The sequence below is a fragment of the Canis lupus genome, chromosome 12, assembly GCF_011100685.1.
Source record: "Canis lupus familiaris isolate Mischka breed German Shepherd chromosome 12, alternate assembly UU_Cfam_GSD_1.0, whole genome shotgun sequence".
Classification (NCBI taxonomy): domain Eukaryota; kingdom Metazoa; phylum Chordata; class Mammalia; order Carnivora; family Canidae; genus Canis; species Canis lupus.
Genome location: NC_049233.1, coordinates 59560658 through 59587677, shown reverse-complemented (window position 1 = coordinate 59587677; position 27020 = coordinate 59560658). Strand labels below are relative to the sequence as shown.

The 27020-nt window shown below is 35.8% G+C and overlaps 1 protein-coding gene across 1 annotated transcript in view; it reads right to left on the bottom strand.

Moving 5' to 3' along the window:
- Positions 1 to 27020, bottom strand: part of GRIK2 (glutamate ionotropic receptor kainate type subunit 2) — a 1061838-nt gene that overhangs the window by 669338 nt on the left and 365480 nt on the right. Inside the window, exon 7 of the mRNA XM_038554811.1 lies at positions 345 to 423. The gene's annotated coding sequence lies outside the window, so the exon portion shown is untranslated. The remainder of the gene's footprint in view (positions 1 to 344; positions 424 to 27020) is intronic.

Genomic DNA, 27020 nt, shown 5'->3' with positions numbered 1-27020 from the left:
CAATCTGTGTGTCAGATACATGAAATATTCCATCTATTTCATACACAGTTCACTTATCTACAGTGACAAAATTGCGTTCCACATATGCTTTGGGAGTGAAAAAAAAAAACCTCCCATCCTACTCTTTGCTTGATCCTGAACCACCTCCTCTATGCTCTGTCATTGCCTATTACCCTTTACGGGTGATAAGGTAAATTATACAGAATGAGATGCACTTGACTTGAAACCATTGTGGCATCAAAGCAGTGTTTAATGCTGCCCACCTATCTGCTCTTTTGACACAGGATGGAAAAATTCTCTACGAAAGTTCAGCACCCTTTTTAAAGTGCAGCAAACCAACAGACCATTGGAAAACAATCAGGACAGATTAATGAAATTGGCCGTTGTCAGTCAGGAGCTTATGATTTGTCTTGAACAAAGATCCTGGAAAACAAAAATAAAAACAAATTTAGAGTCACAGACTAATGGTTGCTTGAATTGTATTCTCACCTTGTAAGGATAAAACAGTCTTTAGACATGCAGTAAAAATTATCTCCAAAAGTGAAAGCCAAATCTTGTAAAGATAATTGAATAGTTAAATCATTTTTGTAAAACCTGGGAAACAGATTCATTTTTGAGCAATCTTTTTCTCCCAATGCACATTAGGGAATTCAGAGTGTGCTTAGTATAAATAGATTTAAATGTGGAATGATTTCAGGTCTCAAATATGCATCTAAAATATTTAATGCTTCACAGACTATATATGTCAAGTACTTTGAACTTACAGACAACCATCAACAAACAATCATTAGCCATCCATCTGAGGGGGAAGAGGAAAAAACAGCTAGACTGTTCAACTTCTAAAAAACACAAATCTATTTTATATAAAGTTGAGGCTAATTGAGGACTTTAAATAAGTGGGAAGAAAAATGAGTCTCATTTGAATCATTTTGTTCCAAAGTTTAGTAGAATAGGCTTTATTCTTTGACTATCAGCTTAATACTCATAATCTTGTGTTAATTTAATTATAAAAAGAAAAATTTACTTTATTTATTTATTTAAGATTTTATTTATTTATTTGAGACAGAGATCATGAGAGAGAGAGAGAAGCAGATGGAGAGGGAGAGGGAGAAGCAGACCCTGCTGAGTGGGGCTCGATCCCAGGGCTGGGATCATGACCTGAGCTGAAGGCAGCCCCTCAATGGACTGAGCCACCCAAGTGCCCCAAAAGAAAATTTTAAAAAATAATCTCTACATAGAAACCTAAGAAATTAAGTTATAGTTACATAAAATAATTTGAAGAATTTTGACCAAAATGAATACATTAGAAAATAAATAAACCTCTATTCTAAGTACCTTTGAATTCTAAATTCAGATCTTAATATAAAAACTCAATACATTAATGAAATTTGAGGGGTAACAAATCTAAATTATTTTAAAGTACTTTAAAGGTATTCATTTTGTAATTATTTTCAAATGCATGTAACAAACCTAAAATGTCAGTTAACTCCATACTGAGTTCAAACAAATTCCAGTTTGAATCATCAGATTCATTTCTCTATCTATCTATCTATAGATAGATAGATAGATGATAGATAGATAGATAGATAGATAGATAGATAGATAGATAGATATTATTCTTTAGTTCATAAATTGTTTATGAATGTGCATTTCCAAAGCATTTAAGATACTAATTCCAGAATTACTCAAGTAATTCTCAAACATCACTCAAGTCTAAGTTTATTAACCTGTATCTTTAATAGAAAGGTATTTCTAAGTAAAACAGGACAAACCTAGCTCCTGCCCAGATGTCTTAATCTAAAATTAGTTTAGGTTTTAGGAATTGGTATTAATGTGGTTTTATTTTCAAGAGTGTAAACTCCAAGAGCATATTTTGTCTGTTTTGGTCATTATTTTATCTTCAGCACCTAGAGTAATATTGAGCACATGATGGGTACTGAAGTCTTGGCTGAATATTGAACGAATGCATTGTATAGTCCTACTCCTACTAGTCCTACTCCTAGAGAGTACCTAATTCCCTTCTCTGGTAGACCAAGGCTTACAGGAGAGAGGCTCCACAATTTGACTTTTTCATATGGTCCAGGCTTGTCTCAGGCTCAGAGTTAATATTTTCTCCAAAAATTGTGTGCTGTTATTTTTAGAAATAAGTTTTTATTATGTGATGTTACTTTTAACATATAAAGTCACTTGGGCATACTCAAGGAAAAAAAAACTCCTTGCTAAGCTGCCTCCTCAAGGAAGTTAACTGGCTAAGTGCAAATGTTCCAATTTATTCACTGTAACCAGGAGACTGATGTGAGCTGGAAATTTTTAAATGTTCGAAGGATTAGCATTTCAAAAAGACATATTACTAAATCCTTTTCTTAAAACTCCTCATACTCAATTTACTCTGAGAACATTTCTCAAACATTAGTAGAAATGTTTCAATAATGTTTCAAAAGATAAAATAAGGAAAATCACAAAGATTAGAAAAACTCACACTTTTTTTTTAAGCATATCCATTGACAGAAGTTAATAAGTAGAACACTGCATGGAGTTCATCTCCTTCAAGGCAATATATTTCAGAACTCATATAACAGAGATCAGATTGAACATTTTGCTATCTATTACCCAGAAATAATCCATCATTTTTTATTTCCCAGAAACTATGTTTAGAGATACTGTATACATCCTTCAGCTTGACTTGCAGTCTTGGATCTCTGTTAGATGAAGCAAACACCCAAAATATGTTTTAGAGATGTCTTTACATTTACTGCTTCCTTTTAATCTTTTTAAAGCTTTCTTTTTATTTATGTTTAAAAATATATACTCATTAAAAATGCAAACATTAGCGAAATATGTGCCTTAAAAACTGCAAATAACCAAACCCCAAAACTAATAACTATTAATGGATAATGAACATACTTCCTATTTTTTTCACTCTATATACTAAACTGTGTGCTGTGTATTAGATAGCTATGCTTGTATGTTTTTACAAAAATGTAATCATACAAAACATGGTATGTTATACAGTATCTTTTTTTTGTCTAACAATATATCTTATAAACCTTCCCATGTTAGTAAAAGCAGATAAATCTCATTTTGTAAAACAGCATCATCTTATGACTATACTATAAAATGTTTATCTAATATTGGACTGGTGGACATGTAATCTTTTCCTTTTTTCCCCTTTTATAAGTGAATATTATTGCACTCTGATCTTTCTTGTGCAGTTCTGTAAGATGACTTTTCTAGAAATGGAATTTCTTGATCAAAATATACATATTTAAAAATTTTAATTGCCAAATTCTCTAGAAAGATTATATTAATTTACCTTTTCACCACTATGAATCAGAACATACTTCATTACACCTTTGCCCTCATTAAATACTAATGTCTTAATGCCTGAAAATATTTTATATAATAAATATCTTATTTTAATTTATATTTTGATTATTGGTAAAGTTACTGGGTAGTTTATGTAGATTATTTCTTCGTGGATTATTTAAGAACTCTTTGTATAATAGGAATATTTGCCTTTAGCCAGTCTTACTGTTCCAATTATTTTCCCGTGCTACTGCTTATTTTTTAATTTGATCATGATATTTAGATATTTTTGCCATAGAGATGGCTTGTGCAATCTTTAGTAAGATCTTCCCTATATATAAATATATATAAAATAAGTATATTCAAAGGTGGGAGAGTAGTGTCAAGATATTTAGCACTATCTCAATATGATTTTAGATTTATGCACAAAAATGGTAGTGATAGATACATAGATATGCTATATATCCCATGCTACTAGTATACTGGTTTGCACATATTAAACATCAATCCTGCCTCTATGTTTTCCCTTATTTCTCTTACAGTTTAAATTTTTATATTTAAGGCTTTCATTCACATGAAGTTAATTTAGTATAAAAAAATGAGGTGGAGAATATAACCCAATCCTCCAAAAGGCTAAATAATTATTCTATTATTATCTATTAAATAATTAATTCATTTTGCTTCAGTGATATGAAATGCAATCTTTATTTTGTATAAATTGTACATACATTTCAGAGGAAGGGTATTCCAGGAGACAAAGTAGCTAGTTCAAAGGATCTAGCAGAGGATGCCTAGAGTGTTCAGAAAAGAGCAAGGAAGCCAGTGTGGCTAGAGAGAAGTGCCCTGGAGTGAAAGGACCAGGAGATGAAGGGTTACAGGAGAAGTAGGAGGACTCATATTATGCAGGTCCTCCTAATCCACTCAGTATCTGAAAGATTTTTTTTTATTGGTTTCCTTTGCTTAGTTGGTTTGGTTGTTGGCAGCTAGGAATGAGTATAGATTTTTTTTTTTAATCTCATAATTTATCACACCGTTATTCGGTCAGTTAAATTGTCTTTCCTTTTAAGATAAATTTTAATTGTTTATTTTCTTCAGTAACATCTATTTTATCTAGGACTTTTCCCCAAATTCATTAATATGGAAAGGTGCAAAAAATTTTTTTAACATTTAAAGCATGTATTTTCCCTCAATTCATAGGTAAGGTTTTTTCCTTCTATCCCCGTTTATGTTTCCCTTTCCTTTTTTTCTTCACTAAGTTATCTTGTAGCTTAGTTTTTTTCATGAACCAGCTCTCAGATTTGTCTATGTCACTGTTTTCCATTTTTCTAATTCTTTAATTTACATTTTTACTTTTATTTTTTGTGTATTCTTTGAGTTAATTTCTTGAGTTTGATAATCATGTAATTCATTTTTATTCTTTTATGTTCAATAAGTTAAATGTTTAATGCTTAGAATTTTCTTCTGTATACATTCTAGTCATATCCTATAGCTTTTGATTTATAATGGGGCATCTTTATGTCCTAGAAATTCTACAGTTTGTTTTGATCTTTTCTTTGATCTAAGAATTGAGTTGTGTAGAAGAGAGGTGTGTGTGTGTGTATGTGTGTTTACCAGTTTCAATATTTTCAGTTCCTATTTTTGCTATAACTTTCTGTTTTATTGCTTTTTAAAAATATATTGTTTCTACTGGTTTTATGCATTAAGACCTAAAGTTTTATATTTGCAGTCAATGTGAGATTCCTTAAAAGAAATTAATAGATACATTTACACTTATTAGTGAACCTGAATTTAGCATTTGAAATCTATCCAAAATATTTTTCACTTTTTCTCTGAACTGATAAGAATCATAGGATAAGTTGAAAGCACTACTTATCATTCAAAGAATAACCTGAAATTACTACCTTGCATTAATACATTGATCCTATCAATGCAATCAAATCCATTCAACCAATCCAACCCAGTAATGTGTTAGGCTCTGTACTAATAATGTGGGATAGTATCATAAATGAGCCACAACCCTTTCTCTCTCACTGGTGATGATTCATTAAGAATATTGTGAAGGGTCACCTCGGTGGCTCAGCGGTTGGGCGTCTGCCTTTGGCTCAAGGCATGATCCCGAGGTCCCGGGATCCAGTCGCACACTGGGCTCCCGACATGAAGCCTGCTTCTGCCTCTGCCTACATCTCTGCTTCTGTGTGTGTGTGTGTGTGTGTGTGTGTGTGTGTGTGTGTGGTCTCATGAAAAAATAAAATAAAATGAAATGAAAATTATGGGCAATTACGAGAGAGAGAGAGAGAGAGAGAGAGAGAGAGAAGGTCACACACAAAGTCTGGTAAGAGAACACAGTAAGTGGAGAAAGTAATTCTGAGAGGAGAATCAATGAAGGCAATAACGAATCATTGCCTTTCTCTAACAGGGTCTCCAATATCTATTACAGCCTATGAGAGAGATCAGAAAAGACAGATTTTCATAATACATAAATTTGGCCTCAAAATACCATGAAGTCTGTGCTATAGATGTCATGGTTTGGATCATAAACCTGAAGTCAGAAATATTTCATTACATATCTTCAAATGCAGATTTTCTGGCAAGACTTACCAAACTATTTCTCAGATTAGAGCAAGCCCCTACCCTGCTTCAACCCACACAATTGAAAAATATATGTCTTAAGAGAATTTATATTTGAAAGCATGAATCTCTGAGGCCATACTAAAAGCTAGTGAGAAAAAGACTGTCAGAAAGGGAAAATAAGGTTTTATAAAACAAATCAGGACATTTGTCTTATTATTAAAAGGTGCCAAAGAACTCTAGGGATTGTGGTGCTCAGGTGCAGAATAATGAGCCTTGATTTGGCAATGGAAAATTCCATGAAGGGCCCGGTAATATGTTATGCTTTGCTACTCTAAAAATTTTTACATTTATATTGTGATTTTCATCCTTCATTATCCCAAAATGCTTTATTAACTGAAGCTACTACAAAGAAAATCTTACTACTAGCTTGGGAGAAGGGCCTAGTGATATATTTTTAAATTAAAATATCAAAAACAATTTTGTTTAAGGAAGGGAAAACAAAATGATACCTAAGTGGAAGTTTTAGAAATAACCCAAAGCTAACAAATATTAGCACCTTCACATTTTAAGTTTAGATTTTTAACATGTATTTGCACGGAGAGTAAGAGCAAAGGGCTGGCCTGAGGTGATAGTTTAACAAGAATTTGGTCATCCACCCTTCTGCCTGGCAAAAACTTTGAGTGACAATCTCTGGAAAATCAGATGTAAAACTGCTACACAACACTTGTGACAAAAAAACTCTTTAGTCTGTCCAATACCCTACCCCTAAGAAATAAGATTGAATTCTCACCAGGCCCCTTCCCTTCTACCTAAGGCATTCTCTAATGCTCTTAATAGCATAAATGTGGAGAGAGAACACAGGTAAAAGTGGAATCCTTTCCCTAGACCAGCTAGTAAAGGGGAGATCTCTCACCCACTGCAAAAACACACATTCGTTGGACAGAAATTGGCATTTCCTCTTCTAGTTTGGAGCAGCCAGAGTCAAGGAGTCACGCCACTGCTCCTGGTTTGGGGTTCACTGAGGAGTGCATGGGCTTCTTCCAAAGGCACCTTCCCCCAGATGGAAGAAGCAGCCTCATGCATAGCAAATTGTCAGGGAATAGCCAATAGTCAGTAGTTGCAGGGGAAAGTAGTCAGAAGGAACAAATTGAGTCTGTCTTCCCTGACAATGTCACCATGATTATGTCACCTCTCTAGGCTTCCGTTTTGAAGCAGGATAATATAATGATTTTTCAACAAAGCCAATGTACATTTTTATGCATCAGAAAAGCAGAAGATTAGATTTGATCACTAGAAGCTCTGTACTGCCAAAAAATTCTAATTCTTCCAGACGTTGGGCGTGCTCTGCCCAATAATCTTTAATACCTACTTCCTCAGAACTTAAAACTATTTCCTATGTTGACTTTTCTTTTCCTAATAGTGTAGGAGCATGGACTCTTGAGTTTATGCTTTAGGTGACCTTGGGAAAATTACTGATTCTTTCCTTGGCTACACATCCCCACGTATAAAATAGGGAAAATAATCATACTTACTTTTGTGGGTTAACAAGGAAAGCCCTTAGAATAGTATTTCATACCAGAATGTACTTTATATAAACTGTTATTGTTAATGGTCACGTTATACAAGGTATAATCAAATACAAATTTTGAAGATACAAAACAACAAACTATATAAAAATTAGAAATCAAATTAACCACCAAATTAACACTTTACATATTTTACGTATTTAAAGGCAGAATGTTTCACATTTTATCATGCCCATTTCCTTTAATATTATAATGGGAGGATGTTCTCCTGTCATTAACAATTTCAATAATGGTTTTAATGGTTTTCTTATAGTCTCTCATATGAGGATTTATTGTGATAAATTTAAATTTCTCTAAGAAACAGGCGATTCGCAGTCTTACTATTTGAAAATGCTACAATAAATATTCTTGTATGCAAACATTAGGCTAAATAATTGATTTTTATTTTCTCAAGATGTATTCTACATATGGGATTTCTTGGTCAATAGGAATTAACATCTTCAGGGCTCTCTATATGTAGCTCTCAACTGTTTTCCCAAAGAGCTATCCTAACTGTCATTGCTATTGCTGGAGTTGAGAGTTGAGAGTTTGGAGTTGTTAAATTACATCTTATTCAGTGGTAACTATTACCTTTAGGTAATCTTTGATAATTTTATAGATAAAAAGTATATATTAATTAATATGTTGAATGTCTGTTGTATTTCCTCTGTAAATTGTCTTTTCACATCTTTTAAAAAATATTTATTTATTTATTTGAGAGAGAGAGAGAGAGAGTGAGAGTGTGTAAGCACAGGGAGGGGCAGAAGGAGAAGTAGACAAGCAGATTCACCACTGAGCAAGGAGCCTGCTGTGGTGCTCCATGCCCGGACCCTGAGATCAAGGCCTGGGCAGAAAGCAAGAAAGCAAGACTCAGACGTTTAGCCTACTGAGCCAGCCAGGCATCCCTGTTCACATCTTTTGACCATCCTTTTATTAAATTATTTGTGTTTTATCATGATGTTGTTTTATCATATAATCCTTTGTCATATTTTGACAATTTTTTCTCTACAGTTCCTATTTATGTTTTGCTTTTGTTTCCAGTGATATTTTATTCATTCAACAATTATTTATTGAGCACCAACTGTGTGCTGGTTACTGCTCCATGCTCTGGGGAAATGAGACAGTATATTCTGCAAAGAAAGTAAGGCAGAGAAGGGGTGCCTGGGTGGCTCAGTCAGTCAAGTGTCTGCCTTTGGCTCAGGTCATACTCCTGGGCCTAGCCCCTCTTGGAGGGTTTCCTGCTTGGGGCAGGGGGTGCTGCTTCTCCCTCTCCTTCTGTAGCTCTCTCTGCTGCTCACCCTGCTTGTGCTCTCTCTCTCTCTGTCAAATAAGTAAATAAAACCTTAAAAAAAATAAGACAGAGAAGTCCTTGATTTTATAGAACTTACAGTTTAGTTAGGGAAATAGATACTAAATAAGAAAATAAGCAATTAAACAATATAATAAATAATATAATAAAATTGATCTTCAAATGGTACTGATGCTTTCCAATCTACCAGAATACCACAACATATCTGTCATTTATTGATTATAAAGCTTAGGGAGTATTTCCCAGAACACAAAAACTTGACAGGTTACAGGGTGATAAAAGCTGTTCCTTTCTTCCCAAAAAAGGATTACCAACTCTAGCTGCACACTAGAAACATCAGTTTTTAAAATATTCAAGCCTATCTACCCCTCCTACCCCATGAGTTGGTTTTGGGTAAGGGTTGGGCACAGATATCTCCTTAGAGTTTGCCAGATGATTCTAATCAACTTGAGATAACAAGACTAAGACGTGGCTTTTATGTTAAAACAAAAGATACTAATCTAAGTCACCTTGGGATATAATGAGACATACAACTCTCCTTATTCCTGGGAGAAATCCAGATGACTGGAAATTAGATCTCAAATCATCTGCTGATAGTTAAAGGGAAGGACTTTGGGAATATAACTAATGACATAAATAAAGACAAAATTAAGAGAAACGCATTATGTGAAAGGAAAACCGGATGGTAGTAAAACATATACACCATGAAAGTCTATATTTGTCAGTATAGGATTATGCTACAGCATTCAGGATAATTTATAGTGGTTAAAAATCACAGAAGTTTATTTCTTGCTCAAGGTAAATATCCTACAAGAGTTGGCAGGGAGCTCTGCTTCACAGTCACACTCAGAATTTTAGGCTAACACATGACTTTAAACACAAGGAAATAAAATGAAAATCAAAGCACCATATATTTCTAAGTTGCCGTGCCATCAGAATACTGCTTTTCCCCCTACATTCTCAAAAAGAATGATAGCTGATAGTTACTCTGGTACCTGCGTTGAAGTGCTCTATAGACATTTATTATTATTAATGGTCAGATTATACCTCCAGGCAAAACTGGGTTTATAATTCCCTATTCAAAGCTGAACTCAGCATCATGAAGGAAGAAAATAAATGTGAGTTGATGAATTTGTAATACATGTTACAAATTCCTGTCCACCAGGGATATTGTTTAATAATGTGACCAACTAGATTAGCAAGTCCTCCTGACATCCGGATAAATGTAAGGGTGACTGGTGGACAGAGCTAAGAAAGAAGGTAGAGACACCAAGCTGTTTATTCCTCCTGCATGGTACTTTACAATTACGAATAATGAAGTGAGTGGAATGTATTCTATTTTTTCTAAACTGCTATAGCCTAGTGAAGTAGGTGAAAAAGAATCACAAGACCTGACAAAATCAAGAAACAAAGGGCATCCCTTCTCCAAAAGAAAACATCAAGTAATACTGACACAATATATTTTTAATGTCACCATCTGACACATGCCGAGTCAAGTGAATGTTGTTGCATGGGATGTTACTTCAGTTGATTGAATGCCATGTTCCCGAAAAATCAGTCAGCAGCGTGATCCAAAGAAACCTCTTCTTCAGATCCCTATGTGTCCATCCACTTCTTGGAAATATGAGAGGATGATATGAAAGAGATTAGATGGATCTTCCCCATAGTCATGAAAAGAAGTCAGAATCAGTATGGGTCTCTTAATCTTAAATACAACACTCTAGGAATGAATGAGTAGTCCTTCCCCAGCTTCTGCTATGTTCTTGAAATACTTTGCTGTAAACAAAAATCTCTATTGAGGAATTTAGGACTCAGTGGAAATGGGTTTAGGGAATTAATGACACAAAAAGACCTGTGAAAGCCCTATAAATATTTTTACCTTAACCAAAATAAAAGAAAAATAAAGTTGATTAAATGGAATAGCAAGAATGGATTAAATATGTTTACATGAGTAACTAATACTTAGTTTTTATTTTCTGTTTCTTCTTTACTAGGGCTACTTCTGGATATTCTGTTCCCATTTTTTTTTACTAAGTGACTTATAACATGTCTTTATTTTGTTACAGCTTAATAATATACTGAAGAGGAGTGTAGTATCTTATAGTTTTTGATACCTTTCTTCTCTTATGACTCACATTGTTGAATTCTACTTCTAGAGATCCAAGAAAACCAAAATAATTTGTATACTTGACATATGAGATGAAGGGGGAAAAGATGATGACAACAACAAAATTGGGGTAATCTTGTAACTTTTTCAGTGTATTACAGAAAAGTAGATCTTATCAAGGCCTAATTCCCACACCTTGAATATGCCCCAAAGACCAGACAGAGTTATTTAGAATTAGCTTCATCTGTGAACCTAACCAAAGCCAGTATAAATTAGAACACAGCAAGATGTGGACCTGGCTCTGTGAAAACCTCAGGTACTTTTTTAAAAAACATGTCTTTTATTTATTCATGATAGACAGAGAGAGAGGGGGAGAGATAGAGAAAGAGAGAGAGAGAGAGAGAGAGAGAGAGAGAGGCAGAGACACAGGCAGAGGGAGAAGCAGGCTCCATGCAGGTAGCCTGACATGGGACTCGATTCCAGGACTCCAGGATCATGCCCTGGGCCAAAGGCAGGCACTAAACCACTGAGCCATCCAGGGATCCCCACCTCAGATACTTTTTAACAGCTTCCTACCTAACAGAGAAGGTTTAGAGTTATTTGTTCTTTGCTTCATTTTTTTTTCACAAAAGATTTTTTTTTAAAGATTTTATTTATTTATTCTTGAGAGAGAGAAGGAGAGACAGAGCCAGAGACACAGGCAGAGGGAGAAGCAGGCTCCATGCACTGGGAGCCCGACGTGGGATTCGATCCCGGGACCCCAGGATCGCGCCCTGGGCCAAAGGCAGGCGCCAAACCACTGCGCCACCCAGGGATCCCCTCATTTTTTTATTTCTCCCTTAAATCAGCATTGCAAAACCCTCTATCATACATTGCTGACCACTATTGCTTTATCTATTGTTATGCCCCCTTCCTGGAGTGTGTGGTGTTAGGTGCTTCCACATGTGATGGACTAGTCAATCTCTGTTTTTATCTTCTGCCTTGACCAAAAAAATAAACCAAAAAGAAAAAACAAAACAAACAAACAGAAAAAAAGTAAGAAAAAAACTTACCCTATCTTCTATGGACTGAAGTGTGCCACCTCCACCCCCAAATTCATATACTGCGTCTTATTCCCCAGTGTAATGGTATTTGAAGATGGGGCCTTCGGGAGGTAATTAGGTCAGGAGGGTGGAGCCCCCACAATGGAATTAGTGCCCTTACAAGAAAAGACGTAAATTTCACAGAGTCATCCTTTGCCTCTCCCTCTTCTCCTCTTCTTTCCTTCTCCCTCTTCTCCCCTTACCCCCTCCACTTGCCTTGTGGGTATACAGAAGATGGCCTTCTGCAAGCCAGGAAGAAAATCTTCATCAGGAACCTAATTGGCTGACACTTTTATCTTAGACTACCCAGCCTCCAGAACTGTGAGAAATAAATTTCTGTTGTTTAATCCCCCCATTTTGTGGTGGGGGGGTATTTTGGTATTATATCCAGAGTACACTAAGGCACTATTCCAGATGATAATTTATTTCTCATAGTTGAAGGTACTGGAGACAATTCTAGTATGTTTCTAAGAGTTACTATTTTCTTTTCTTCTTATTCAGAGTGTGGGACACGATACTGTGATACTAGGGAGAGGCAACCAGACTATCCTCCACCCCTGATTTCTCCCTGCCCTTCCCCCAGGCTCCTTTTCTCTCCCAAGTCTCACTTCCTCCCTAATTTTCCACCACAAAATTGCTTCAAAATCTACATCTACTAAAGCTGAAATTCTCTGTGTTGATGAAGCACTTTTTGAACCAAATTTTCAAGGGAAAGAAACGTATATGAGGACAGACTAAATTAAGAAGTTGCAAATTGAAAATCTGTTATTGCATTTTTTTATTATACATATGGTACTGTACATTAATAAGGTAAAATTTAATTTAACAGAATTATACTCAAATGGGAGCATTTGTTCTTTCCCTAGCTTTAAGCAGACTTTAAAATTATGACTGATTCCTTGTCAATGTTATCTGTAAGAGGGCGAGGATATAAAAATAACCTCACATTTTGATTTTAGAAGAGAAAAATATTATTTTGTGTATAAAGCCCTGTAGGCTGTGTGTTCAAGGCCTTCTTAGACACAATTTGGTGAACATAAGTGTGTTAGAGATGTGATCTCCTTTGGGGCTGGACCTCGTTCCTGACCCTAGGGAGAGGTGGACTATTTTAGGACATCCTTATGTGGTTCTGATCTATGCTGCTATACTAACCTTGGTGCCTTAGTTCTTTCTCTTCAAAGGACAATCTGGGTCTCAAAGGACTTCAGTGTTGTCCTCATGTTCTATGGGTTCTTTGGACTATAATATCAAGGTGGACCTATAATGGAATTACTAAGGGAGCTTAGAGATAGTCTGAAGCACGAGTTGGAGACTCACAAAATCAATATTTATTTATGGAAGACCTACTGTGTTTCTCTCACATTTTTTTTCTTTCCTTCTCTGTTTGCAGTTAAATGTTCAGTTTACCAATTCATAGCTTTTCTGTTTTTCTTAAAAGGCAAATATTTTCATGTAATCTTTTTCATGTTCTTCCACTTCTAATAAAATAAGTGGCATGATTTCGAACCTTTAACCCCCTTGCAAGAGTCTCAGAAGACACTAAACTTATAAATCACCACTATTTCTGATCATTTCAAACTCGAAGGGCTACCATTATGTTTCTTCTGTATTTTCCTTCATGTTTGTTTTCCATGTGTTTAAAGTGCTAATGACATTCATTGCTTTTGAGATTTATCATATTAACACCACTGTAGCAGTTTATGGTGTTACATTTTACAGGATTCACTTAATATAATTTTAATTATCACTGAAAAATAGCTTTTAGTCATAAAAGTACTTTAAAAATTATAAGCTAAACCCACCATAAATTAAAAGTCAGGGCTTGTGCTGTTAATAATAATTTTATAAGATGAGAACATCACATGGCACTGTAGCTCAAAACTGAAATATCCATATTTTAAATAACAAAAACACATTTTGAGATATAAAACTGCCAAATAAAATGGTTTCTTTGTGATAATATTTTACAGCATTGTAGAAAATTACCGGTATGATAATTACAGATTATTAACAATGCATATTAGTTAAAAAAAAACAACAAGATTTAGTTTGAAATCTTGGTGTTCTACCGTATGATGGCCACAAAATATTTTAATGTGATGATGAAAACAGTGCAAGAACTTATTGGATGCTAAACACCGTGAAGATTATTCTTGCATAAAAGACACACCTAGTTTTAAATCATCTACAAAAAGAAACTCAATAAAAGTTGTGAATGATGATTCTGAGAAACCAACATTGCCAAGGATCTCTAAAGATTTTGAGAAATTTTTAAAATCTAGAAGTTCCAATTCAGAAGATATTATAAACAAAAGCATAAAAATTTTTTATTCCTATCAAAGCCACTATACAAATTAGGATATTATTATTTCACATAGTTACCTTTTCCTTCCTAAACATGCTAGAGGAGTTCAACCTCCCTAAATTGGCTGAAATTAATTTTCTTGCCTTTTACTAGGATGCTTTCTCTATTTCTCAATAATTTCCTGCTACCCACCTCAATTTGTATTAGGTCTTATAAGACTTTGCTCAAGTTTGAGAGCTTTTAAAAAATTCAGGATTATACATAATTCCTGTCAAGGGTTAGATAAGTGTTGGGTCCTGAAAGGTTGGACAACGACAGGTATTTAGGATATTATTAATAATTTAAAGCATGAGATTGTGGGTCCAAGGATAGATATGAAATTTGGAAAGGAGCTAATCAGGGGGAATAAAAACACATAGGGACAAAACATGACTAGTGACTAGTAGTCTAAGATTCTCTACCTTGTCTGAAATTCAAGGCATCAATTTATACCAGGGTATTTAATAATAGCAAAAAAAAAAAAAAAAAGGCAGGGAGATAAATAGCATTTAGAAATCTTGCAACAGATATTAGAAAACCAGTTCTGAGACGTTGGGTTAAAGATATAAAATTCATTCTCTGGGAGGTCTGGGATAGTAGGGCCTCAACCACAGTAGCCCAATGGTGGCTTGATCACTAAGAACTTGACATAAAACAAGAATTTACCCACAGATTCACAATACAGGAAGACAGATTGATAGGAGGCTAAGTCAGAGTGGAGGCAAAACACTGAAGAAGCAGACTGGCCAAAGGCATTAGGCAGAAGGCAGCTTACCTTGAGAGTCAGGAGCCTCAGCCATGAAAAGAAGAAAAGCTGGCTCCCCCATGAAAAAGGGCATAAAAACAGAGCTTCCCATACCATTTCAGGATGTTCTTTTCATTTATGAATTCCATCTGTGGATCCTTTGGTGGTACATATTTCACTATGTACCATAAATCACTTCAAAAACAACCAGGTCTTAAAATATGGGATTGAAGCATAGAAGACCATTGCCCTACTCTGTTGGAATACCTACCTGCCCCAGCTCCGACTTCTAAACTCCTATAGTAAGTATTATTTCCCTCACTTATCTGACATTTAGGATATGCTACCAGTGTATAGTTTTTAAAAAATATATCCATATTTATTATCTTTCTTTCCCCTAAAGTCTGAGATAATATTTTTAATATCTTTGCCCTTTATATCCCAGGAGCATGACACACTCCATACCTATATAAGTTTGCAGTTGATGGTGAGTTTATAAGACAAGATGAGGAGAGCTGGCAAAGACATTGAGCTTGAAAACTGAAAATATCTAACAATTTTGAGGGAAAGGAGTAAATTTATTTACCTTGAAAACTGGATATGCTCCAGTGAGCTTCCAAATACCAGATAAACAGCTGTTCAGATTAACCAGATAAACTTCACATCCTTGCCAGGGGAATCTCACACTCCTCAATATTATGAGAGAAGGAGGGAGGGAAAGAGGGAGGGGGTAGAGAGAAAGAGAGAGAGAGAGAGAGAGAGAGAGAGAGAAAGGGTACAGTATATGATTAACTTAAAATTATTTAAATGAGTAGAGTTTTTATAATTATCTTTCAAACACTTAGAGAAAAAAGTTGATTAAATTCATTGAAAAGAGAAAGTGTTAAGAAGCTTTACAAGTATATGATTAAGATGAAATGAATGAAAAGAAGAAAAAGAAAGTGAGGCTCAAAATCGGGAAAGATTTTGGTAGCAGAGCCATTATCCTACAGTATAGAGAAGCACATAGCAGGATTAAAGATACTGTAAATATACAAAACTTCTCTCACCCTAGAGAACATACTAGATTTCTGAGTTAATCTTTTTCTCATCCAACTAGTGAGATGCTTTGTGAACTAATTGGTACTATTGTGGTTCTGAAAATCTTGCTCTCATTTTACTTTTAAGGGTGTTTGTATTTATGAAAGGATTGATGGTTTTCTATCTCATGATCATAGCTTCTTTCGTGCTGGTGAAGGCTCATACATACACATACATTCAACAAGTACATACACACATACACAGCAGGTTCCATGTAGCTTTGAGATAATGAACTTACAGATATCTTCTTTGAAACTTCTTGAGTACTGTCATGACTTCCTTATGAGTCCTACTGATGCTAAATGGAATGACAGAGTCACTAGTCCCATAGTTAATTTGTCTCACCAGGTGGCTTCAGTGACTGAAGTATGGGTGTCCAAAACACTGCTCCGAGACATGAAAGTTCTACCTAAGTCAATTCTCTGGTAGGGGAGGGCCAAGGTGTGGCAATGGTAAGCCACTAAAAAGCAAAGGAAAGCAGGAGACACACTTCTAAAATGCACTGAAGTGTTAGATTGCCATATACTGTGGGCTGCGAGCAGCAGTCAAGGTAGATATCAGAATGTAAATTCACAGGCTATTACTTTAGAAGGTACCTATAAGCTGTCCTAGAACAGCCTAACTGTGGTCCTTAGATGGAGGAATTGAGGACAGTGAAGCAAGGTTATTTGTCTTGGGTCATATGCCTGGTTAGCAATGGCAGATAGACCAACATTTCAGATTTTTAGAGCCAAAGCTTTGAGTAAGACTCAGTGTTACAGGTAATTTGCAGGGCAATTACGGCAAAAGATTTTTATTTAAAAAACAAGGGGAAATCTCTATGTATAAATAATGGAAAAATGTATTGGCTGCTGCAATTTTTAAATTATGTAGATATCCATTCCTGTTAGTAGTGACGTCTTCCAAGAAGAGCTTCAAGCAACCATCCATAAACATAATAAGCAATATCTTCTCCACTCAAATCTCTCACTTAGCAACAGTAGCCCTAACAATTGAATTCAGTAGTTTTGTTCTACTTGGCGGAAGCTCCTGCAAACACAGTATGCTTCCTGGCTTAAACAAATGTGTCCTCACTTCATTCCATCAGTCTCTTAAGCACACATTCACTCATTCATTCACCCTGTCATTCAATAAACATTTGTGTGTGCTGCTATGTTCCAGACACCATTCTAGGTTACAGGTAAGTATAGTAACAAAGCAGAAAAGTTCTTTTTATACTTGAATTTAAATGGTGGATACAATTAAATAGAATCGACAAGGTATCATGTGACTTCTATGAGGCTATCTCTTACAAAGGGAAAGAGAGATTTGCCTAAATTATTTTCTATTGTCTTTTTCAGCTTTACCATTTTAGACCTGTCACAGTAATTGCTAGATATTAGAGGTACAATAATAACTGAGAATTAAAAACTCCCACTCAAAGTGCAAAACCACAATATCCAAATATGTTGCTTTTTCTTTTTTTTCCCCCCAATGGGCAGTCTCATTTATATTTTCTATGGATGATCACCATTCCTGCCCCTCACTTCAGAGTAATAAATTATACCAGGAAAAAGTTTTAAAATTTTTACCCAGTTATCTAGGAACCAGACAGTCTGAACCAAGTTCAAGGCAACCACAACTCCCTTCGAATCCTCCTTCCTTCAATTCCTCTTGCTCTTTCTCCTAGTACTTGTGTGATACCCAGTGTTCCATAAACAGAGCACTTGCTGTGATGAAGACAAGAAGTCACTTTTGCCTTGATCCCTTCTATGGAGCCCAACAGAGAGAAAATGTACCAACTCTGTTTTCTGAAGCTAATCAATATAGATCTATACCCTGGATTTAACTCAGATAAGTAAATATGGGGGAAAATGAGAAAATAAAATACCACAAACTCAAATACTCTATTCTTTTTTATTTTGGTATAAGTGCTCTGATGTACAAAAGTTTAATGTAGAAAAAACTAAAATAAAACCTTGTGATATAATCAGCAAATAGTTTGCATTTATTAGCTTTGTTTTTTTAAAAATACAAGTACTAGAATTTCTATGTTCTCTAATTCTACCCTCCTAAACTTGATTTCCTGAGGAATATTAATATTAAATCACTGTGAAGTGGCATATTATTCACAGGAAATGTAGTTGCCAGCTAAACAATGTATCAAAATTCAAGTTTGATTTTTAAAATTTCATGTTTTTATTTATTGCTCCTGAGAAATGCTTGTGTGCCTCTGAAACCCTAGGAGAGTGTAGGGTCCTGTGCTTTTCTTAATCAACAAATATTTATGTGGTAAATAGAATGCCTTTGGCCAAGAACTCGCATGTCGACTTGCATCCTGATGAAAATTTAAATAGCTGATTAAACTTCTCAAACACAGGATTTATAATGGATGCCACTATCATTTTGCAAAGTAATTTAATGCATATTTAGTGCAATTATTATGTGCTCTCTTTCATAAGGAGACCCAGCTGTGATTCTGCAAGTGCAAGAAAGAGAGCAATTGGTATAAGGACAGCAGTTTGTTGAGATTAGTGTGAAGAAGGTCTCCTGAGCCTCACTTCACTGGAGATATATAATTGTGGCTTTGAAAGAAAAGGAACTTCATGATGTTGCTACTATGTATTGTATGCATTTTGGGTGAAGCAGAAAAACAAATGTAATATTCAATACTCAAGGACAGAAAAAGATCTATCTGGAGGTTCCTATCGCTAATTAGATAAAGACATTTAAATGAGCATACTCTTATGGTATACCCCTTCTTAGACTGTAGAGGATCAAGTGAGTTGAAGACTCAGGCAGGTTAGCAGAGTAATGTCAATAATGCACACACACACACACACACACACACACTCACTCACATACATACACACTAAGAACAAAGGCAACTAACATCAATCTTTTACCTCTATGTGAATGAACCGTAAACACGAAACTCTTTCTTAATCAAGCCAAACAAAAATTCTTCTCTCAATTTTCAAATACTTTACTTTCCTCAGAAATTGTCCCTAGATTTCCTCTCAAATTGAGTACTGATTTATTAAAATTATTATTATTATTATGAACTCTTCATGTTCTTCTAAAGTCATAGAATGTTCTTTTGAGAGAGAATATCAAATCAGTTTTTTTGCAAAGAAACCAGAGAAAACATGGTGCTTCACAGATAAAGAAAAGGAGGGAGAGAAGCCCAAGAAGTTATGGGAAATATATTTTCAGATGAGAGTTAAAATGAACCAAACTATGTAGTTCCATAATTTATTTCTAAGTTGTCTGGAGTCTTCCCCATTAATGTATTCTCATTTTATATCCTTTTATGAGAAGGGGAAAAAAGGTTTCTTCAATGTACCATATTTTGCATGTTTTCTTCCCATTGCTTTTAATAAAAATGTTATCAAATCTTTCCAGTGCATTTTGGCACCACTGAATCACAGTATTTGGCCTGTATGTGCATGCCTGAAGCTGCGTTCTTCCTGTAAGCACCTGAAATCTGCTATCAGAACCATTTCTCCTCCCAAGAAGCATAATAAATACCTTGGTTCTCTGAACCTCACTTAAATTGACATGTTTAGACTACTAACTAAAAATATGTCAATTCTCACCTCTCTTTAAATTAAATCCAGGATTAGCTATAGAAACTGAAAATAATTGGGAAAAACCGGTCTAGGAAATAATATTCTTTAGCACAAAATAATATTCTTTAAGAGACATGAGTATTTTGCTGTAAGGAAATATAATAAAGGTGCCGTGTGCTATCTTTATCATTCTTTCAATATGATGATCTTGGGGGGATATATGGTCGGGAGGGAGGATAATCCCCTTACATTTTAAAATGGGAGAATAAGCAATAAACAGTATAAGTTGGGTTTACATTAGTAGAAGAGAATACACTAGGGCCTTGGAAGCCTCCATGAAATTTAGTCAGTTTAGTTGTTTGGATTTCCATGAATCAGACCTCTCAATTTAGTGTTTAAACCCAAAATGTAGAGGAGCCAGGGAAAAGATACCAGTCTGGAACTTCATTTTTTCATGATTTCTCTTAACTAAATTCTCAAGAGAGTTCCAATTTTAATACTTTAGAGGCTATATTTAATAACTACTGTTGACTTTTTCAGTAAATGTTTATGTTCTTCTTTATGATTTTCACAAAGGCCTGGAAGGGAAGGAAAATATTCTTCCAATAAAATAGCTTAGCTCTAGTGGGAAGGAGATGAGGAGTGGTAGGGAGTAAAGGGGAGGGACAGACATAAATGATTTTCCTTCCAGAGAAATCAGTAAATTGAGGCAGGATTTAGAGAGTTCTTTGAGCTCTGCTCAAAGTACATCAACTTTAGAGATCTGAACTCGGCACTAAGAGAGAAAGAGGTTAAAGGCTCTTAAAAGCACTGGGGTAAGAAACTGAAGTTGATTTTTTTTCCAACTTCCTCTGAATTATGTTTTCACAGAATAATTTAATATATGCTCTTAAAATGTATATATTATAGAAGTGTCAGATATAGTCATATGCAAAACCAAAAATAACATTAAATTATTTGGCAGTCAATATTTGCAATCTTGCATTACAAGCTTCACTGCTCCATTTCACCAGCCAACTTCAACCCACAGTTTAACAAGTATATCTTAGAGCTCTACTGTATACGTACCCTTGAGCTGCAAATGTAGGGGATGAACTAAGATGAAAGGAGAGAAAAAACAAACAAAAACCTGTGACTTGTGAGATGGTCTCGACCCTAGAGAAATCTAGGTTTCTGTATCCATGCTTTTGCTACTGACTACAAGAAGGTTTGTCCCCTGTTCTGGGAGAACTAGAAAGAAAGCTCAGTTGAGGGATTTTTGTATGAAGAGTGCAATTCACTGGCAGGCTGGATCAGTCCAACTGACTTTTCTAGTTTTGAATTCATGTTAATAAAAAGGGCTTTTATAGTTATTTAGAACTCGCATGACAGATTGTTCTGTACTCTCTTGAGCTACAGACTCAGCCAGTGAATTTCCTACAGCCTACCCTAAATTGAGTGAGTTCTACAACCTACACTGTTTCTCTGCTGTTATCCCTGCTCCTGTCATTTACTTTGTTTCCTGGCAAAGGATTTTTGACTGATAAGGTAGTTAATGAGTGTGTAAGTAACACTGCTGGAACTGCTGCATCAACACAAGGGAGGATTGTCAAACTAGAACTTGTGACATAAGTTTTGAAGCAGCTTGGGGAATCTTCAAGAAGAAAGATCAAAGAAACAGGTAGCGAAGAACAACAGGCATTTAGGGATTAACATAGGAAGGACACATAATTACTGCAACTGGGGAGAACCCATGAATAAATGCACCAATAGCTGGAAGAAAGTATGGTCAGAGAGGAATCATGACATCAGGAAGTTGAAAAGAGGAGTGATCACTAACATGAGCTTCTGGGAGCAAGAGTCAGCATAGCTACACTATGATGACCCTATAGAAAAATGATCTAATCTTGTACCCATCTCTAAATGCATCCTCAACACTACCAGGGCCTGCCAACATTCTTTTTTTCTTTTTACGATTTATTTATTTATTTGTTTGTTTGTTTGTTTGTTTGTTTATCTATTTATTTGAGGGAGGCAGTAGATGAGGGAGAGAGAGAGAGAGAATCTCAAGCAGACTCCCCACTGAGCCCCATGAGGGGCTCGATTCCACCACTCTGAGATCATGACCCAAGCCAAAATCAAGAGTAGGTCATTAATGAACTGAGCCACACAGGCATCCCCTGCAACGTTTTAGGAGAATAGGACAAAATTTCTGGTTAGTTATGCCCAATAGTTAAAAGATTTTGAACTTGCACTCTCAATATACGTAGATCTACATCTTTATAACAGGACAAATTTTAAAACATGACATAAATATTAAATAAAACATAACTTTAAATATCCTTTTAATTAACGGGGCAAGATATTTTTGCTTCTTCTACAATATTGTTTATAATAAATGTGGTAGAAGTTGTTTTATTATTTTTTGAAAATTTGGCTTAAACTTTGTGATTCAGCTTTTAAAGTTCTGATTTTAAGTCCAATTTATTTGAATACATGATTTTACTTGAAATCATAATTGGAAAGATAGCTGGAAAATATACCTAGTTTCAAATAGAAGTGTATCGGGACACCTGGGTGGCTCAGTGGTTGAGCATCCCTTCGGCTCAGGGCATGATCCTGGTCTGGGGATTGAATCCCACATTGTGCTCCCTGTGAGGAGCCTGCTTCTCCCTCTGCCTGTGTCTCTGCCTCTCTCTATGTGTCTCTCATGAATAAATAAAATCTTTTTTAAAAATAGAAGTATATCACTGGCTATGCTTACAAAATCATGAAACTGATGTTTCAGTCCCACCTATCAATCACACAAAGATATTTGCCAAAATTCAGATAGCAAATTTCCACCTTCCCTAATATTAATCAGTTGGTCTTATAAATAAATTATAAGGCAATTTTTCTGACTTCACCCCCTCTCTGCCCCAATTTTTCTGATTTTTAAAATAAATTAGTTCAAAATTCACTGTATAACTTCGGGTTTTTAAAAAAACGGTTAGGAAATTTAGTTTCTGAGTTTTTTAAGTACATAGAGTTTGTAAGTGCAAGAGTGTTTATAGGTGACATATTATTTTCAGCAATAAAATTACATAGCAATGGAAACATTTCCAAATATCTACTTTTGAAATGCTCTCTCTGCAGAAGAGACTTTAATGTAGCATTTACTTTCTCACTTATTGCTTAAATGTCACCTTTACCTTTGAGAGAGACAGACTTAGGGGGAATTTTTTTAAATATCTTCTAGATAGCATATTGTTGAAATCCGTTTCCCTCACAAAAGTATTTAGTAAATTTAAAATATTCATCTTCTTACGAAATAAAAACATATAACTTCGAAATTTTAGCAATTATTTTAAATATTTTGCCACAAGACAAACGGCAAACCTCAGTGTGGAACAGATTTTCAAAGTCATTCTACCTCTTATTATAAGGCATTTAAAAATTGTTTTTCCGGGTCTTGCTTTTATGAGAATAATTACCTTGTTGGCAACAAATAGTAAGTATAATATACTTTTGTCACCAGATACTAAAATCAAATGAGTGAGGGCAGCATTGCCTACACCTCCAGGCTGAGAAACTTCCATTTTTTCTTCAGGATGCTTCAAGGATCTAGTTTTATTGGCTAAGATGCCAACTGGTATGGGAACCAGTCTTAATCCATACACCGATTATTAGAAAAGCTTAACTTTTTATTTGAATAGTAATATAAATAAAAGATCTACTTATTTTTTCTCTGCTCTAATGACTGCCCTTGCAAATCCTAGGGAGCATAGCCACTATGAGGGCCACTGCCCTCTGTGGTAGCTCTTGTGTGGATTTTTCTTTACAACTATGAGCAAAGGTACTGTAGAAAAGTGAAGATTTGGGATTTGAATCCAGGTGCTGTGGATGCATCTTTAACCACCTCTCACACAGCTTCTGCAATGGAGGGTGGGAATGACTGGCCTTCCCCACTCACCAACGTGTATGTATGACAACAAAGACATTAGCAACCCCTTTCCTAAGAACCTAGGCATCAGGAACACAGACAGCTTGTTTCTACCCATGGCCACAGAGACCTATTTCCATTTGTCTGAAGACCACTGAGTTCTCCAAACTTTGACCAAACTATCATGCTCTTTCTTGGGTGGGATGACTGAAAGAAGTGTATGGAGGACCCAAATAATTCCACTGACAATCTCAAATCGAAAACAGTAAAGGGGCAACATTTTCCCTGTGGGCTGAGTGCACCCAACACTTTTCAGCAGTTAGGAGAACTCACCTTTCAGCCTTTGTTCCCTCTCTCTTCTGTAAAACAGAGATTAGAATTACTGCTTCCAGGGTTAAATGAATGTGTTTGATGCAGTATAAAATAGGGGCACCTGGATGGCTCAGTGGTTGAGCATCTGCCTTCAGCTCAAGTCCTGATCCTGGGGTCCTGGGATGGAGACATGCATGGGCTCCCTGCTGGGCAGGGAGTCTGCTTCTCCCTCGCCCTCTGCCTGCTGCTTCCCCTGCTTGTTCTCTTTCTCTCTCTCTCTCTCTAACAAATGAATGAAGTCTTTAAAAAAATAAAGTATAAAATACTATAAATGGAGATGGATCAGATACAAAAGAATGGCAGAGTACCCTCACTGTCCTCACTGGTTCCAGAAACTGAAAACATCCAGTGCCTATAGCTAACTGGTGGGTGAAGGAGGCAGAGAATACTTTCTAACTAAGGCAATTTTAGAGAAATTGGTTTTCAATTCACAGCTTGGGTGGGCACAACTCATCCACCCACAGCCAGCTGTGCCCAGAGAAAACCTAGTCCTGTATTGGGTGGCACCTGGTCTGTCTAGAAAGTTTGAGGAACAGTTCTATTTCTGGCCATCTCAGTACTCCCCAAGCACTCCTGCACAGCATGCAATTTAATCAGTGATTTCCCTGGACAGCCTGCCTTCTCTTAATTCATATAAGGTATTATAAAGCCTTTAGAGATTCAAAGAACTCTCATTAACACTTCATTTTGTCTTCCCAAAAGAGGTAACCAAAACATGACTCGATTTCCTCAAGGTTTCGTGGGGAAACCTCATTCAGCAAAGAAAAACAAACAATGATACTCTCGTATAAAAACGCTTTGTTTTTTGTTCAAACTCCTGAATTTCACGCTTATACAATCCCTTATGAAAGCTTCTTTCAATCCAGTATTGGGTATAAATGATAAATGAAATGAATAGCATAATTCATAATGAGATATTTCATTGGTCTCTTGCCTTTGCTAAAAGTCAGAACGCTGCCATGCTTCCCTTTATTAAAAGCTCCCAAAGAACCCATCTTAAGTCTGATGCTCTGTATGTTATATATCTGAAAGGCATATATTATATAATAGATCTGAAAACAAACTTCAGATACAATTGTGAATTAGTTTTCTTTCTTCTGAAGCTACTACTCTAAGTCTCTCCTCTTTGCCGTTACACTTCTACAATGAGCCATTGGTCTCATTCGGTCATTACCATGGAACACGCCTTCTTCCCCCATGACTAGACTAGAGCTGCTCGCTTGGAGATCATCAGCTGAAACCTTATCTACCCTAAGGTCATGAAACATTTGACACTAACATCCTTTCCTAGAAATCCTCTCCTACACTGATTGCAAATTTATTTCTCAATTTCTTCTTACCTCTCAGTGGCTGGTACACAGTTGCCTTTGCTGGCTCCTCTCCCTCAGCTCCCGGCCTTAGATGATCCACTCACAATATCTGCCTTTTGCCACCTTGTTCCCTTTTGATTCATTTTATAAATGTACCTGTTGCTCAGCCCTCTTCATCTCTGACCTAGTCCTTGTAGGTTAAGACTATCTTGTAGGTTAGATGTAGTCCTTCATCTCTAATGTGTCCTTCTGATTTGTTTGCCAGATTTGAGGTTGTATTGTAGTTTAACTCTAATTTTTTTTTCAGAGCTATCTACCAAATACAGGCTAAATCATATCATTCACTTCCTTAGAAAACTCTGTGGTTTCTTATTACTTTTACAATATTATGTAAACTCCTTAGTGCTGATGGCTGATAGCATTTAGCACTCTACCAAGATCTGATCCCAGCCTTACTTTGAGCCTTACTTCACAGACATCCCTGTGAGAATTCTTCTCTCAGGGGTTGCCAGATATTTTATTGCTCTCCGAGTGCATGGTACAATTTCCCTATCTCTGTTCCCTGGAATATTCTACTCGAAGAATGAACAGCATTTCAATAAAGTCCATTACAAATGGCCCCACCTCTGAGAAGCCTTCCGGATGAGCCTGATGAGATTCCATCTCTCCTCTTTTTGGCCCTTCTCCCCCTCTCCTTCACACACGCAGCATGGAGCCTGTTGCTTCTGCTAGAACATTTAGGTGACTCTAGTTTGTTAGTTGTCTACATGCACATTTAGCAAAGGATATTTGAAGATAGATGGAAGATGATTAGTTAATATCTAAGCAGAATTTAAGGACTTATTAGAAATCTTATATTGAATTGCTCTGAGTGGGGGAAGAGGAATAACTTTTTAAAAAACTATGTAAAATTCCAAAATAAAGGGCAGAAAATATTATAACAAACACTAATGGACCATCCAGAAATAATAAATAACAAATGTTGACATTTTGTGTTATTTGCCAGCATTTTTTTCAAATTTAACAAAGCATTTCTGATACAGCTGTGGCCCCTTGGTATTCAATCCATAGGTGCACTTCTTTCTCTCACTAGAGGGAAGCTCTCATGGAATTTTTCTATATCCTATCCATCTGAGGTTTTTATTTTTAATAATTTTTACATATCCAATAATCTAACATTAGTATGGTTTTGTGCATTTAAAAAGTTTAAGGTAGGGATCCCTGGGTGGCGCAGCGGTTTGGCGCCTGCCTTTGGCCCAGGGCACGGTCCTGGAGACCCGGGATCGAATCCCACGTCGGGCTCCTGGTGCATGGAGCCTGCTTCTCCCTCTGCCTGTGTCTCTGCCTCTCTCTCTCTCACTGTGTGCCTATCATAAATAAATAAAAGTTTAAAAAAAAATTAAAAAAAAATAAATAAATAAAAATAAAAAGTTTAAGGTAAATGGTATCACTGTGCAACTTGCTTTTTCCACTCAATTATTACACTCTTGAGATCTGTCCGTATTGGTACATTAGGAGCCAGTTCATTAATTTGAACTGACCATGATATATATATATATCACTTTATAAGTAGACCACAGTTTATTTATTCACTCTCTTACTAATGGATATTAAAAATTTCCCCAGCTTTTTGGTGGGGAAACAGTGAGCACAGTTGTATCTATCTCCTCTGCATATATTCAGGTGTTTCTGTAGAGTATATGCATAGATGTGGCATTTTTGGTTCTTAGATATTTTTTGTCCATTTGCATTTTCAACCTTAATATATATTGCCAAG